The following is a 16597-nucleotide window of genomic DNA, read 5'->3' on the forward strand; positions in this document are numbered from 1 at the left end:
GGGCAGAGGTGCAAAAGAATGGAAGGGAATGGGGCAGTGTTTTCCCTGTCCACTTAGGCACTGGGAAGCCTGTTGGGATTCTGGGCCTAATCCTGTGCCCTTGGAGCCTCCCTCTTGCCACACAGAACCCAAGCCCTGCACCTACACCCTCACTCAGGGCCCGACCTCCAAACTCTGGGACCCCACACTCCAGAGGCCCTCCTTTCCACATGCTGCCTCTCCCCTTACATGCAGGTCCTAAGCAGAGGTCCCACCCCACGTTTGAACATCACCCCACCTAGGCCCCACCCCACACTCAAACGTCACCCCCCACCCGCCTAGGTCCTGCCCCACCCTTTCTTTTTTCTGTTGTGGTTTTATTTTACCTTATTGCAGTTGTTTCAATTATAGTTTCATTTTTCCTAATTTTTAAAATCTTTCTGATTTTATTTTGTTTTTTACTCTTTGATATTGTACTGTTCTTTTTCTGTCATTTTTCCTTTTTTTTTTTTTTTACCATGCCATGAAGCTTGCGGGATTTTGGTTCCCAGGCTGGAGGTCGGGCCGAGCTCCTATGGTGGGAGCTCCGAGTCCAAAACACTGGACTAACAGAGAACCTCAGACTTCAGGGAATATCAATCGGAGTGAGGCCTCCTGGAGGTCCTCATCTCAGCACCAAGACCCAGCTCTATCTAACTGCCTGCAAACTCCAGTGCTGGACATCTCAAGCCAAACAACCAGTAAGACAGGAATACAGCACCACCCATCAAAAACAAAAAAAAAAAAAAATGAAATGACAAAAAAATATGTTACATGTGAAGGAGCAAGGTAAAAACCTACAAGATCAAACAAATGAGGTGAAATAGGCAACCTACCTGAAAAAGAATTCAGAGTAATGATAGTAAAGATGATCCCAAATCTCGGACACAGAATGGAGAAAATACAAGAAACATTTAACAAGGATCTAGAAGAACTAAAGAGCAAACAAACAATGATGAACAATACAATAAATGTAATTATAAATACTCTAGAAGGAATCAATAACAGAATAACTGAGGCAGAAGAATGGATACATGAGCTGGAAGATAAAATGGGGGAAATAACTGCCAGGAAGCAGAATAAAGAAAGAAGAATGAAAAGAATTGAGGACAGTCTCAGAGACCTCTGGGACAACATTAAGTGCACCAACGTTCAAATTATAGGGGTTCCAGAAGAAGAGAAAAAGAAAGGGTCTGAGAAAATATTTGAAGAGATTATAGTTGAAAACTTTCCTAACATGGGAAAGGAAATAGTCAGTCAAGTCCAGGAAGAACAGAGAGTCCCATACAGGATAAACCCAAAGAGAAACATGCCGAGACACATATTAATCAAACTATCAAAAATTAAATACAAAGAAAAGATATTAAAAGCAGCAAGGGAAAAGCAACACATAACATATAAGGGAATCCCCATAAGGTTAACAGCTGATCTTTCAGCAGAAACTCTGCAAGCCAGAAGGGAGTGGCAGGACATATTTAAAGTGATGAAAGGGAAAAACCTACAACCAAGACTACTCTACCCAACAAGTATCTCATTCAGATTCGACGGAGAAATTAAAACTTACAGACAAGCAAAAGTTAAGAGAATTCAGCACCACCAAACAAGCTTTACAACAAATGCTAAAGGAACTTCTCTAGGCAGGAAACACAAGAGAAGGAAAAGACCTACAATAACAAACCCAAAACAATTAAGAAAATGGTAATAGGAACATACATATTGATAATTACCTTAAATGTAAATGGATTAAATGCTCCAACCAAAAGACATAGACTGGCTGAATGGATACAAAAACAAGACTCATATATATGCTGCCTACAAGAGACCCAGTTCAGACCTAGGGACACATACAGACTGAAAGTGAGGGGATGGAAAAATATATTCTATGCAAATGGAAATCAAAAGAAAGCTGGAGTAGCAATTCTCTTATCAGATAAAATAGACTTTAAAATAAAGACTATTACAAGAGACAAAGAAGAACACTGCATAATGATCAAGGGATCAATCCAAGAAGAAGATATAACAATTGTAAATATTTATAGACCCAACATGGGAGCACCTCAATACATAAGGCAAATGCTAACAGCCATTAAAGGGAAAGTCAACAGTAACATAATAATAGTAGGGGACTTTAATACCCCACTTTCACCAATGGACAGATCATCCAAAATGAAAATAAATAAGGAAGCACAAGCTTTAAGTGACATACTAAACAAGATGGACTTAACTGATATTTACAGGATGTTCCATCCAAAAACAACAGGATACACTTTCTTCTCAAGTGCTCATGGAACATTCTCCAGAATAGACCATATCTTGGATCACAAATCAACCCTTGATAAATTTAAGAAAATTGAAATCGTATCAAGTATCTTTTCCGACTACAACACTATGAGACTAGATATCAATTACAGGACAAAAACTGTAAAAAATACAAACACATGGAGGATAAACAATACTCTACTAAATAGCAAAGAGATCACTGAAGAAACCAAAGAGGAAATCAAAAAACACCTAGAAACAAATCACAATGAAAACAGGATGACCCAAAACCTATGGGATGCAGCAAAAGCAGTTCTAAGAGGGAAGTTTATAGCAATACAATCTTACCTCAAGAAACAAGAAAAATCTCAAATAAACAACCTAACCTTATACCTAAAGCAATTAGAGAAAGAAGAACAAGAAGCCCCCAAAGTTACCAGAAGGAAAGAAATCATTAATATCAGATCAGAACAAAATGAAAAAGAAATGAAGGAAACAATAGCAAAGATCAATAAAACTAAAAACTGGTTCTTGGAGAAGATAAACATAATTGATAAACCATTAGCCAGACTCATCAAGGAAAAAAGGGAGAAGATTCAAATCAACAGAATTAGAAATGAAAAAGGAGAAATAACAACTGACACTGCAGAAATACAATGGATCATGAGAGATTACTACAAGCAAATATATGCCAATAAAATGGACCACCTGAAAGAAATGGAAAAATTCTTAGAAAAGCAAAACCTTCCAAGACTGAACCAGGAAGAAATAGAAAATATAAACAGACCAGTCACAACCACTGAAATGGAAACTGTGATTAAAAATCTTCCAACAAACAAAAGCCCAGGACCAGATGGCTTCACAGGCGAATTCTATCAAACATTTAGAGAAGAGCTAACACCTATCCTTCTCAAACTCTTCCAAAATATAGCAACGGGAGGAACACTCCCAAACTCATTCTACGAGGCCACCATCACCCTGATACCAAAACCAGACAAAGACGTCACAAAAAAAGAAAATTACAGGGCAATGTCTCTGATGAACATAGATGTAAAAATCCTCAACAAAATCTACCAAACAGAATCCAACAGCACATTAAAAGGATCATACACCATGATCAAGTGGGGATTATCCCAGGAATGCAAGGATTCTTCATTATATGCAGATCGATTAATGTGATACACCATATTAACAAATTGAAGATAAAAACCATATGATAATCTCAATAGATGCAGAAAAAGCTTTTGACAAAATTCAACACCCATTTATGAAAAGACTCTCCAGAAAGAAGGCATAGAGGGAACTTACCTCAATATGATAAAGGCCATATATGACAAACCCACAGCCGACATCATTTTCAATGGTGAAAAACTGAAATCATTTCCTCTAAGATCAGGAACAAGGCAAGGTTGCATGCTCTCACCACTATTATTCAAAATAGTTTTGGAAGTTTTTGCCACAGCAATCAGAGAAGAAAAGGGAATACAAATCAGAAAAGAAGAAGTAAAACTGTCACTGTTTGCAGGTGACATGATCCTATACATAGAGAATCCTAAAGATGCTACCAGAAAACTACTAGAGCTAATCAATGAATTTGGTAGAGTAGCAGTATACAAAATTAATGCAGAGAAATCTCTTGCATTCCTATACACTAATGATGAAGAATCTGAAAGAGAAGAAATTAAGGAAACACTCCCATTTACCACTTGCAGCAAAAAGAATAAAATACCTAGGAATAAACCTACTTAAGGACACAAAAGACCTGTAAGCAGAAAACTATAAGACACAGATGAAAGAAATTAAAGATGATACAAACAGATGGAGAGATACACTATGTTCTTGGATTGGAAGAATCAACACTGTGAAAAATGACTATACTATCCAAAGCAATCTACAGATTCAATGCAATCCCTATGAAACTGCCAATGGCATTTTTCACAGAACTATAACAAAAAAGTTCACAATTTGTATGGAAACACAAAAGACCCTGAGTAGCCAAACCAATGTTCAGAAAGAAAAACAGAGCTGGAGGAATCTGGCTCCTGGATCTAACACTATACTACCAAGCTACAGTAATCAAGTAATTGATTATCAGTACAATGAATCATGGTACTGGCACAAAAGCAGCAATATAGATCAATGGAACAGGATAAAAAGCCCAGAGATAAACCCATGCACATATGGTCACCTTATCTTTGATAAAGGAGGCAAGAATATACAATAGAGAAAAGACAGCCTCTTCAATAAGTGGTGCTGGGAAAACTGGAAAGCTACATGTAAAAGAATGAAATTAGAACACTCCCTAACACCATACACAAAAATAAACTCAAAATGGATTAAAGACCTAAATGTAAGGCCAGACAGTATAAAACTCTTAGAGGAAAACATAGGCAGAACACTCTAAGACATCAATCACAGCAAGATCCTTTTTGACCCACCTCCTAGAGAAATGGAAATAAACAAATGGGACCTAATGAAACTTCAAAGCTTTTGCACAGCAAAGGAAACCATAAACAAGAGAAAAAGACAACCCTCTGATGGGAGAAAATATTTGCAAGCGAAGAAACTGACAAAGGATTAAACTCCAAAATATACAAGCAGCTCATGCAGGTCAATATAAAAAAAAAAAAAACCAAACAACCCAATCCAAAAATGGGCAGAAGACCTAAATAGACATTTCTCCAAAGAAGATATACAGATATACAAACACATGAAAAGATGCTCAACATCACTAATCATTAGAGAAATGCAAACCAAAGCTACAATGAGGTATTGTCTCACACCAGTCATAATGGGCATCATCAAAAAATCTAGAAACAATAAATGCTGGAGAGGGTGTGGAGAAAAGGGAACCCTCTTGCACTGTTGGTGGGAATGTAAATTGATACAGCCACTATGGAGAGCAGTATGGAAGTTCCTTAAAAAACTAAAAATAGAACTACCATATGACCCAGCAATCCCACTACTGGGCATATACCCTGAGAAAACCATAATTCAAAAAGAGTCATGTACCAAAATGTTCATTGCAGCTCTATTTACAATAGCCAGGACATGGAAGCAACCTAAGCGTCCATCGACAGATGAATGAATAAAGAAGATGTGGCACATATATACAATGGAATATTTCTCAGCCATGAAAAAAAACGAAATTGAGTTATTTGTAGTGAGGTGGAAAGACCTAGAGTCTGTCATACATAGTGAAGTAAGTCAGAAGGAGAAAAACAAATACCATAAGCTAACACATATATATGGAATCTAAAAAGAAGAAATTTTTCTGATGATTCTAGGGGCAAGACAGTAATAAAGACACAGACCTCAAAAATGGACTTGAGGACATGAGGAGGGGAAAGGGTAAGCTGGGACAAAGTGAGAGAGTAGCATTGACATATATACACTACCAAATGTAAAATAGATAGCCAGTGGGAAGCAGCAACATAGCACAGGGAGATCAGCTCAGAGCTTTGTGACCACCTAGAGGGGTGGGATAAGGAGGATGGGAGGAAGATGCAAGAGGGAGGGGATATAGGGATATATGTATGCATATGCTGATTCACTTTGTTGTACAGCAGAAACTAACAACACTGAAAAGCAATTATACTCCAATAAAGATGTTAAAAAAAGAAAGAAAGAAACATTATTTTAAAACTAATATTAAAATGCCTGAGTGACATGTGGTCTGCTGTATTTACCTGCATGTTTTAAACAAAAACAAAACATCAAATTCTATTAGTGTCGTTATATTGTGCTCAAAATATGTATGTATTTTAGGCTAAGTTCATAGTCTGATGCAAAAACATTAATGCCTATGTGATACATATAAATATTTATGACTATAAAGAGAATAAGCTAATGATAATGATATATTGATAATGTCGAAGTTTAGATTTTATCTTTGTTAATGCAGTAGCCCTATGAGCTGTGAATACTATCATTATCTCTGTTTTACAGATAAGAAAACTGAGGCACACACAATAAATCTTTGCTCAATGTCACACAGCTGATAAGCGGTAGAGCTGGTACATAAATTTAAATAAAGTGACTCTGAAACCCCTGCTCCCTACTGACATGCTATGCAGTACCTCATATATATGAGGAAAGCATATATAAGAAAAGATGCCTTGTGCAGGATTTACTCTAGCTAAATTTTTCAGTAGTGTCATTATTCATCATTTAAGATTAGAAATGCTCTTTTTGCAGAATTAATCTGGAAAAAATGAAAAGCATTGGCATTACTGATGATTAGAGAGAGTCCTGAGGTCAAATAAAGGCTAAAGATTCACAAAATTGTGCTTTGATGAAGTCTGAGATTTCAGATACCCTATGGTAAAATGGTTTCACATACTTCTTAATGACTATTTGTAAGCTAAAATGTCCCATGTGATTTGGTTTTTTTTTTTTTAAGAAGTGGCTCTGAAGATATAAAATATGTTAAGTCTGCTCTGATTTATAGAGACTTTTTACTCCTATATTCAATAACACCCTTAGCAATTTGAGGGTACATAATAAAATTTGGTATAACCGTGATGATTATCTTCAGCAATTGCAGCAGAAATTTTATAATTACATTGACCCTGTCAAGTAAGAGAAACAACAATAACCACAGAGAGTAAACTTCATCAGTTCCTTTCTGTAAAACAGGAGCTTTGTTTTTCTTTACACCTCTGTTTTGTGTCCTGATTAACCTTACTTTTTCTGGCTCTATTTATCTTTAATGAATATGCATCCTTTCATAGTGAAATGTTTAAAATTTTGATCCTATAAATTCAGAAATCATTATAATTCATAAACTGAACGAAAAATTGCCTTTGGCATAAGTACAGAGAGAGTGGAAAGCTTAGCTAAACAACTTGACCCACACCCAACCAGCATCTGCAGGGTTTCTGTTACCTAATTTGCAAAATCCACGTAGCTTATTCTATTCACAAAGCTGTAGAGTCATAGAAAGCTTTTTCCATTTTCCAGCAAAGTACTGTACATGCAGCAGCATGTTCATAAAACAAAGCAGCTTCTTGCCAGTTAATCAAGATTCTCCAACTTCCCCTTGTCAAGGGTGTCTGGACCTCTGAGGGCTTTCCTAGACATCTTTGCCCAGGTCCATCTGGAACTGTACGTTCCTCTATGATTACAAATAGGAAAACTGAGTATTCCAGAAATGTTTCCTCTAATCTTTATTTGTCTCATGTGCCCTGTGCTAGAATCTCTGTTCATCTGTATCCATTTACTAGTAACTTGCTCCTGTCAGTAGATAAATTAGTTGGTCTTCTTGTCTATAACTGGCTGAAAAAGCCCAGGATGGGATCCTCCACCCCAGCCCCATCCGTCTGTTCACCATATCCCATGGCCACGTGTCCCAAACTTTTGCTCTCCCATAGCTGATGTGGCTACTGTACGCTTCCAAGAACTTACATAATGATAAAACTTAGAACATTTACAAGTTGTCAGGGAACATGCACCCACCCACAAATAATAATCTTTTTTTCATGTTTTTTTCAAAAATAAACTTTCCTTTTTCTCTTTTAAACTTCATGGTTTATTTCAATTGAGTTGAAAACAGTCTCCAAAATTTTTTTTTCACAACTGGAATTGGAGGTTGGTGAAAGGAAGTGGTAAATATAGTTTCGAAAGGAATGTTCTGTTAACAAACTCAGATATTATTTTGTGAGCCATGGGAAACCATCATTTTGTTGTTTTAGCATGGAGTGAAATGATCAGAGCTATGGTTTAGAAATAGTAATCTGACTACTGTGTTTTGGATGTATTAAAGAGAAGAGAACAGGGTCATGAAAGCCAGTTATTGCTGTAGGATCAATCTGGGTGAGAAAGTAATGAAATCCTTAACTAAGGAAGTAGTAGTGGAAATGACTAGGAAGGAGACAATTGTCAGTAGAATTGGTAGGATTTAACAACTGATTAAATTGGGGGAGATGGAAAGTCAAAGGTAACTGAGGTTTCAGGTTGCCTGTTGCCCGCTCTTAGTGCTAATGCTGTTATAGAAATATGGAACAACAGAAGAATATCCATTCTGCAGTTAGGGAGATAGTGAAATACCCAAGAAGAGGTATTTAACCAGTCAGTGGAAATACAGAAGTTATAAGTTTTGAAAGTCTCTTTACTGATAGTTTTTGAAAATGGATTTAATTTCTATGTGAGAGTGTGTAGTATAGAAAGATGAGTTGCATGGGATTTTAAAATATTCACTGAGACAAAAAGGATTGAGAAAGACAAGTACACAAGAGGAATAGTCATGGAGGTGTGAGGGGACCCATGAGAGTACACAACCACAAAAAACCAGGGAGGAGAGCTTCATGCAGAAGGTTTATCTACCTGGGGTTGACTGAGACTCTTAGATATGCAGATTAATGTTTTTACTCAAATTTGTTATGTTTTCAGTTATTATTTTTTTCAAATATTTTTCTGCTCTCTTCTCTTTCTCCTCTTTTTGTGGAACTCCCACTACTTGGATGATGGTACACTTGATGTTGTCCCACAGGTCTCTGTTCTTCAGTTTGGATAGTTTCTACCAATCTGTCACTGATTCTTTCTTGTGCCATATTAAATCTGCTATTGAGCCCTTCTAGTGAATTTTTTATTTTAGTTTTCAAATCCAGAATATATGCATTTGGTTCTTTTTTTCTAATTTCTGTCACCTTACTGAGAATTTCTATTTGTTGTTTCATTGCTATCATACTTTCCTTTAACTCTTAATAATAGTTTACTTCAGTTCTTTGAACTAAATAGCTGCTTTTTAGAATAAGTGTTTTGTATTTTTTGTTTGCAAGATTCAACATTTGGTGACAATCAGAGAATGTTTTTATTGACTGCTTTATTTCCTGAATATAAGGCACACACTCTTGTTTCTTTCCACATCTCATAATCATTTTGTTGAAAACTGGACATATTAGAAGTTCAATGTTCTATCCATGGTGCCACAGAGCCATACATAACTGGATGTATTAGACAATATATCTCAATGAGTCTGGATTCTGATTTTTGTTTTTACTTCTGAAGCTTATTTTGGCTGTGGAGTTTTGTTTACTTGTTTAGTAACTTGCCTGGGCTAAGTTTGTGAAAATTTTCTCCTCTGCCATTTGTGTGTGCTGATGTCTCTGCACAGTTTTAAAAATATATAGGGGCTTCCCTGGTGGCACAGTGGTTGAGAGTCTGCCTGCCAATGCAGGGGACACGGGTTTGTGCCCTGGTCCGGGAGGGTCCCACATGCCGCGGAGCGACTGGGCCCGTGAGCCATGGCTGCTGAGCCTGCACGTCCAGAGCCTGTGCTCCGCAATGGGAGAGGCCACAACAGTGAGAGGCCTGTGTACTGCAAAAAAAAAAATATATATATATATATATATATATGTAGATATATGTATACAAATATAGATATATATGTATACCTATATGTATCTATACATTATATATATCATATATATCTATGTATGTATATATATATTTTTAAACTGAGCAGAGTTATATATGTATGTATATAGTGTATCTACACCCCCCCCCCACACACACACACACAGAGTTATTTTTATTCTAAGCCTGGTTTCCTAAGGATGTCCTTTTGTCTACATGGCTGAGTGATTGGACAGAGGTTGTGTTCAGCACCTTAAGCCCTAAGACTTCTGTCCTCTGCCAGTGAACCTCTGTGTGTGTAGGGGAGCTCATTCAAAGTTCGGGCTGTTCCCAAGTCTGCTCCAGCTCAAGCTTTTACTTGACACTGGGCCTTTTCTTATCTCCTCTGTGCATGCACACGACTCCAGGGTTGCCTAGGAGCGGGTGACTATCTTTGGCCCACTCTAGTCACCACATATACACAGCCAAGAATGTGCCTCAACCATGACCACAAACTCAGACTGGTAGAGCTCTTAGCTTTCTTTGTTCACCCACCTAAGTGAGATGATCACTTTCACTAAGAATGCTTCTGGGAGTGGTTGTCTGCCACGGCTCCAGGTTGACAGAGAGGCTGCCAGTCCTCATAGCTGCCCTGCCTCTACAAAACTTCTGTCCTTACTGAGGGCAGAGTGGGAGGCAGGGGAGGAATAGGAGAGCAGGGCAGGGGGGGAGCAGCTTTAGGACAGAATGGCACAGATTCTAATTATTCTTACTCTAAGTTCAGCAGTTTTTCAAACCTAAACACTTCCAAGATTGTTGTATGCCTTTGGTCAATTTTCAGAGTGCTGCTACAATGATTGCTTTTGTCGATTTTATCTAGCTCTATGGTTGCTTTTTGGAGAGAGGATTTATCAGTCGCCTCACGTGTTGATAACGAGAAGCTCCACACCTATTTATTGCCTTAAGAAGAATGGATTATATATTAATTCTGTTTCATGTTTACATGAATAACATTTTTAAAAGATTACTCTGAGCTCATAAACTTTAAGAGATTAAGTCACCCAAATCTGTTTCATTTTAAAATTTTACAATCTACTTCTTCTCTATTTCAGTGATTTATTTGTTTTGTTGTTGTTGTTGTTGTTGTTTTTATTTGCAGTACGCAGGCCTCTCACTGTTGTGGCCTCTCCCGTTGCGGAGCACAGGCTCCGGACGCGCAGGCTCAGCGGCCATGGCTCACGGGCCCAGCCGCTCCGCGGCATGTGGGATCTTCCCGGACCGGGTGTCCCCTGCATCGGCAGGCGGACTCTCAACCACTGCGCCACCAGGGAAGCCCCAAAGTGTAATTTAATGTGTCCTAAAGAAATAGGATAATAAGAAAATTGTAAAGTGATCAGGCCATTTCAAATGCCTTAATAAAAACTGTTCAAGGGGATTAGCTGAGGACTAGCATGAAGGTCAATGTAGAATCAATATACTTACTTCCTCACAGAGCAGAGACCTTCCACTCTCTAACTTCTGTGGCAATAAACTTTTCTGTTTGGCCGTGCCATGCATCTTGTGGGATCTTAGTTCCCCGACCAGAGGTCGAACCCAGGCCCGCTGCAGTGGAAGCACAGAGCCCTAACCACTGGACAGCCAGGGAATTCCTGGCAATAAACGGCTTTTAAAGAAGCATAGTTATATCAGAACTCATTCTTCAGGGAAAGGAACGTGAATCTCTTTTTCATATCACAAAAGCTTACTTCAGAGAAGGCTGGATAAGCCAATCACTTTTAGAACTTGCAGGGTCTTGACTTCTCCCACATTTTCTCAGGGAAAAGTGTTAAACAGACCATCATTAGCCCATTAATCATAAAAATATCCACTGACACAATTGTCTCCTCTTTGAGAGAGAGCAAAGAATTCAGTCAGGTATTACACTGTATTCAATTGGTGATTATGATATTTAAGACCGTCCTTAAACAGCAAAGTTTAGGGCTCTGTAAATATCAGGCTGTTTGTTGTCATGGTATTCTCAAAGAGGAGTTATGTTCCACGTGTGTATTTTCAGTGAACACGTACATTACTATCAGCCTCCAAGTAAAGAAAAACGGTAGAGCAATATCTGGGTGTTTTTCATGACTTTAGACATGAGGAAGATAGACTGTTTTATTGTATAATGATTTTCCTGGCATATCTTCTGTTCAAAAAAAGGAAAGAAAGAAAACCCTGAAAGTCCCATGAAACATCCCAGTCTCTGTTCTGCGTTGTATTATTTTACACAGAACTTACAGTCTTAGAAAAGAATGTTTATTCCTGTGTTAAAAGCTACTCAAATATGGCTAATATTATCGATACTATAGAGTTCGTTTTTACATAGTGGTTCGTAGAACATTTGCTGTGATTGAGCATGAATTTAGGGGTTTTATTTTTGTCTTTCTTTTTTCTTCCAAATAGTCAGCACCATTAATAAATTTCCTGTAACAGAGATGTGAATGTTTTCTCCTTGCTGAAACCCCAGTCTCATGAATCCACAGTCTTAGAACCCTTATTTTAACTGAATAGTCATCTGATCTCCGTTTGGCTGTTCCATACCCAGATCTCCTGGCAGCAACAGAGTAACCCTTGCTAGTACCTGTGGGAGAAAACAGTGTGTTTTGAGTATAGTAGAAGATAAAAATAAATCTGATACTTCATATCACATTTTAAAACTTTTATTTTTTTATTTAAGAAAAGTGTTAAGTTGGTAACCTTATTAACATTTAAATTTCTAAGAACCATTTTTATAGCTGATTATATTATTATTCTTATTGGCTAAATATATCACAACTACATTCTACAATTTTATTATAGTAATGTTTGTTCTTTATTAGTAACTTCATTATTTTTACCTCCTTATGAAATAGCTACATATATACTGAAATTTTTAATAATGTTCCACAAAAAAAGAAAAAGAATAAGGGTTATTGACCATCTTGGATTAATTTTTCATGAATCCAGTGTCCTCAAGTATATAATTTTAGAAACAGGTTTATCAATTTAATTCAAATGATCAGTTTTTGCTGATTAAAATAGTCCTCTCTGTCATCAGGTGTACTCTGATTCTAATCTCAGGGCTTTAGGGATTTGAGTTTGTAATTAGAAAGCTCCCTCCCTGGTAAGCTATGAATGAGATAAAGGTCTTGAATGTTCATCTCAACTCTGGTAGAACCTGGAGAGTCGTCTCTTACATTTTATCACACACCTTTCTAATGACTGCAGTTCTCCTATTCCAGAGTGCTGCTTTTTAGTTTATGAGAACTTTAAGTCCCATCATTAAACCTTTACTAATTGTGTGTAACCTCCTTGGTTACAATTAGTTTCCACTGGACTGTAACCAAAGCTCATTCCAGTCTCTGCCCATCGTCCGGGAAAAGTTAGTTAGAATCTCCAAACCTCAATTCTGTCCATAAATATGTAAAACAAAAGGATCAAACTAGATGTCTAGCTGTAACATTTCATGATTTTAGGTGTTCATATATTCTTGGAATCAGTATCAATATACAATGGTGCCTTGCTGAATGTTACTTTGTGTGAGTCGGCTATTATCTAACAACACATTATCTATCTACACATAGCTTCCTGGGCACAACCAAGTTTTTTCAGACCTTACCTTACCCTGTTACTATGTCCAAGGATAAGTTCAACTAAAATGACCAGTTAGAATGATTTCTTTGCTCAATCATAAAGGTTCCCCAAACACAGGGCTGCCTCAGATGATAAAGTACCTGCCCTAGAAGAATCTCTTAATATGTACTGAATTGGCATGGGTAATTGATCCTAATTTCTAGGCTCTGCATGGAGGTAGCTGTGCCAGGAATGGTGAAAGGCAAAAGGACTTAAAAATCTACAGGATTGGTGCTAGACAGGGTAGAGGTCACTAGCTTTGGAACTGGGTAGTAGGAAATTGAGAAACAAAAAGCAGGAACTTTGGGATTCTTTGAGGAGCACACTTCAAACCACCACAGCCCGGATGTTTGTGCTAAAGAAGTAAGAGGGCCAAGTAGAAAACGTTAGTCAGGTCTGGGACTTCACTCATTCCAATAACATGCCTGGCAGAGAAATCACTACCCGTTTTACAACATAACCTTAGGGCAAGTCTGGGCAAGCTTTGGGTGGGCAAAAAAGTTGGCTTCCCAAAACGGACCTGGCTTGCCAAGCCAACCCACACACATGCCCTACACACGGAATCTTCCTTTCTTTCCTCTTTCCTTTCCTCTGTCCTTTCTTCCTTCCTCCCTTCCTCCCTTCTCCTTGCTCCCTCCTCTCCACTTCTTCTCCCTCCTCCTTCTCTCTTCCTTCTCTCTCTCTCTCTCTCCCCGTCTCCAGAATAATCTGTGGGATTGTGGAATGTGTTTGTCAGACAAGTTCATCCGGGACGATTAAGAATAAGAGAGGCATGAGTCCTGTGGTCGTCCTAAGTGTTTGGGCTCCCCCACCACCTTATTCATTTATGTTATCTAAGCACTAAAACCTAGGTCCTTACTAATTTCAAGTATACATATAAGTATACATATAAGTTCAAGTATACATATAAGTACGTGTGTTTGTGTGTATGTGTGTGAAGTGTATATCTCTGTGGGTTTGTCTTTGTATAAACACTGATGGATATTTTTACAAATGACCTGACAATGACCTTTAATTTGTGTTTAAGCAGAAGGAACTTTATGTTCTACTTTTCCTCTTGAGAAATGGAAAGACTATTAAGGGTGTGTGTGTGAGTGTGTGTTAGGTAATATTGAATGGAAAATTGGGGGATATTTTCCTTTGTAGTAGTCCAAATTAACCTGTTTATGTCATGGATAGTTACTGGGAATAAATATTTCTTCATGAAGGCCTTCTTAATTTCCAGAAAATCTTATAAATGTTCATCAGTAAAATCTTTAAATAGACTTTGTTTCATTAATAATAATAGCTACCTTTGAGCATTTACTCTGTCTGGCATTGTGTCCAGCACTTTACATTCATCCTTATAACCTTGCAAGATGGGCATTAATATCCCCAGAAAACTGAAATTTGGGGGTGCTAAGTAATTATCCTGAGCTTATAGAGCAAATAAATTGTACAGCTGTTACTTGAACATAGATCTGATTGTCTCTATCCATAGGACACTTGCTGTTGTGACATAGAGGGACTCGGGTAGATGTGGGGCTTATTTCATAATTTTTCTCCTTTGATGAGAGCTTCTCTATCAAGATGTTTGCTTTTTGTGAACTTTAATGGCTAATGTAAAATAATTTAATAATTATTACTTTAAGTTTAAAAAGTCTTAGAGTCAATCTAAACATAGTGATTCGTTTTCTTAGATTCTTAGAAAAGGTTTTAGAGTATATAGAAGCAGCCTTCAGATACTGAATCATAATGGTTATCTGCTTTTAAAAAGTGATGTAGGGGCTTCCCTGGTGGGGCAGTGGTTGAGAATCCGCCTGCCGATGCAGGGGACACGGGTTCGTGCCCCGGTCTGGGAAGATCCCACATGCTGCAGAGTGGCTGGGCCCGTGAGCCATGGCCGCTGAGCCTGTGAGTCCGGAGCCTGTGCTCCGCAATGGGAGAGGCCACAACAGTGAGAGGCCCGCGTACCACAAAAAAAAAAAAAAAAAAAAAAAAAAAAGTGATGTAACGTCATTTTCTAGAATGTAGACTTCAGATGGCTTTTAAATATACACCTATATTTACAGCAATATGTAGAGGTAATATTTTCTGATATATAGTCCTTCTCTTAAAAAGAATGAATATAATATTTAGTGCAGTCTACACAGGAACAGTCTTCCTCATATTTGTCCTTGAGAAGTGAGGTAAGGATTGGAGATTCATTAAGTAAATGTTGACCTAGACTATATAAATTTAATTATCAAAATCCCTTTTTAAAAAAATTAAGGAGGGCTTCCCTGGTGGTGCAGTGGTGAAGGGTCCGCCTGCTGATGCAGGGGACATGGGTTCGTGCCCCGGTGTGGGAAGATCCCACATGCCGCGGAGCGGCTGGGCCCGTGAGCCATGGCCGCTGAGCCTGCGCGTCCGGAGCCTGTGCTCCGCAACGGGAGAAGCCACAGCAGTGAGAGGCTCATGTACGGCAAAAAATAAAATAAAAATAAGGGGATTGGAAAATGTTTTTATTTCCAACCAATGAATAAATTTTTATGTATTGATTGAAAGCATTTTGTGTGCTTGTGCTGCTTTGGTCTTAGACAACATAACCTCATGTAGACCTTACAGCTGCTGTGCAGGCCAGTTTTTGTTCTCAAGTCAGGCTATTTCAGTTGCAAGAAACAGAGTTGCCACTCTCATTGCTATCTCAAAAGGGGTAAGTTATTTTAAGAGAGAGTGGATGGAAGGTTTGCACAATAAGGGAACCATGAAGGGTATGGAATTGCTGTACAATAAGGCCTTACAAGAACTTCAGTTAGAACTCTGTCAGAATGGGATGCAGCTCAAGAAACTCACTCTTTCCACCTCAGGAAGGATAATATTTTTCTGGCATTAATTCTTTTTGAAATGTTTGGTATCATTCACCAGTGAAACCAGCTGGTCCTGGGCTTTTCTTTGTTGGGAGGTTTTTGATTACTGATTCAAACTCTTCACTCATTAATTTGTTCAGATTTCTATATCTTCATGATTCAGTTTTGGTAGGTTTTATGTTTCTAGGAATTTATCCATTTCTTCTAGGTTATCCAGTTTGGGGGCATGTAATTGTTCACAGTAGTCTCTTACGATCCTTTATATTTCTGTAGCATCAATTGTAATGTCTCCTATTTCAGTTTTGATTTAATCCTTTAAGTCTTCTCTCTCTCTCTCTCTCTTCAGTTGGTCTACCTTCTTAGACTGCTTTCTTAGTTAGTTTAGTTTTTAGTCTAGTTTGTCCATCTTATCTTTGCAAAAAATCAATCTATTTCATTGATCTTTTCTATTGTTTTTCTATTCTTTACTTATTTCTGCTCTGATCATTGCTTATTTCCTTCCTTCTGCT

The sequence above is a fragment of the Kogia breviceps genome, chromosome 13 (assembly GCF_026419965.1).
Source record: "Kogia breviceps isolate mKogBre1 chromosome 13, mKogBre1 haplotype 1, whole genome shotgun sequence".
NCBI classification, from domain to species: domain Eukaryota; kingdom Metazoa; phylum Chordata; class Mammalia; order Artiodactyla; family Physeteridae; genus Kogia; species Kogia breviceps.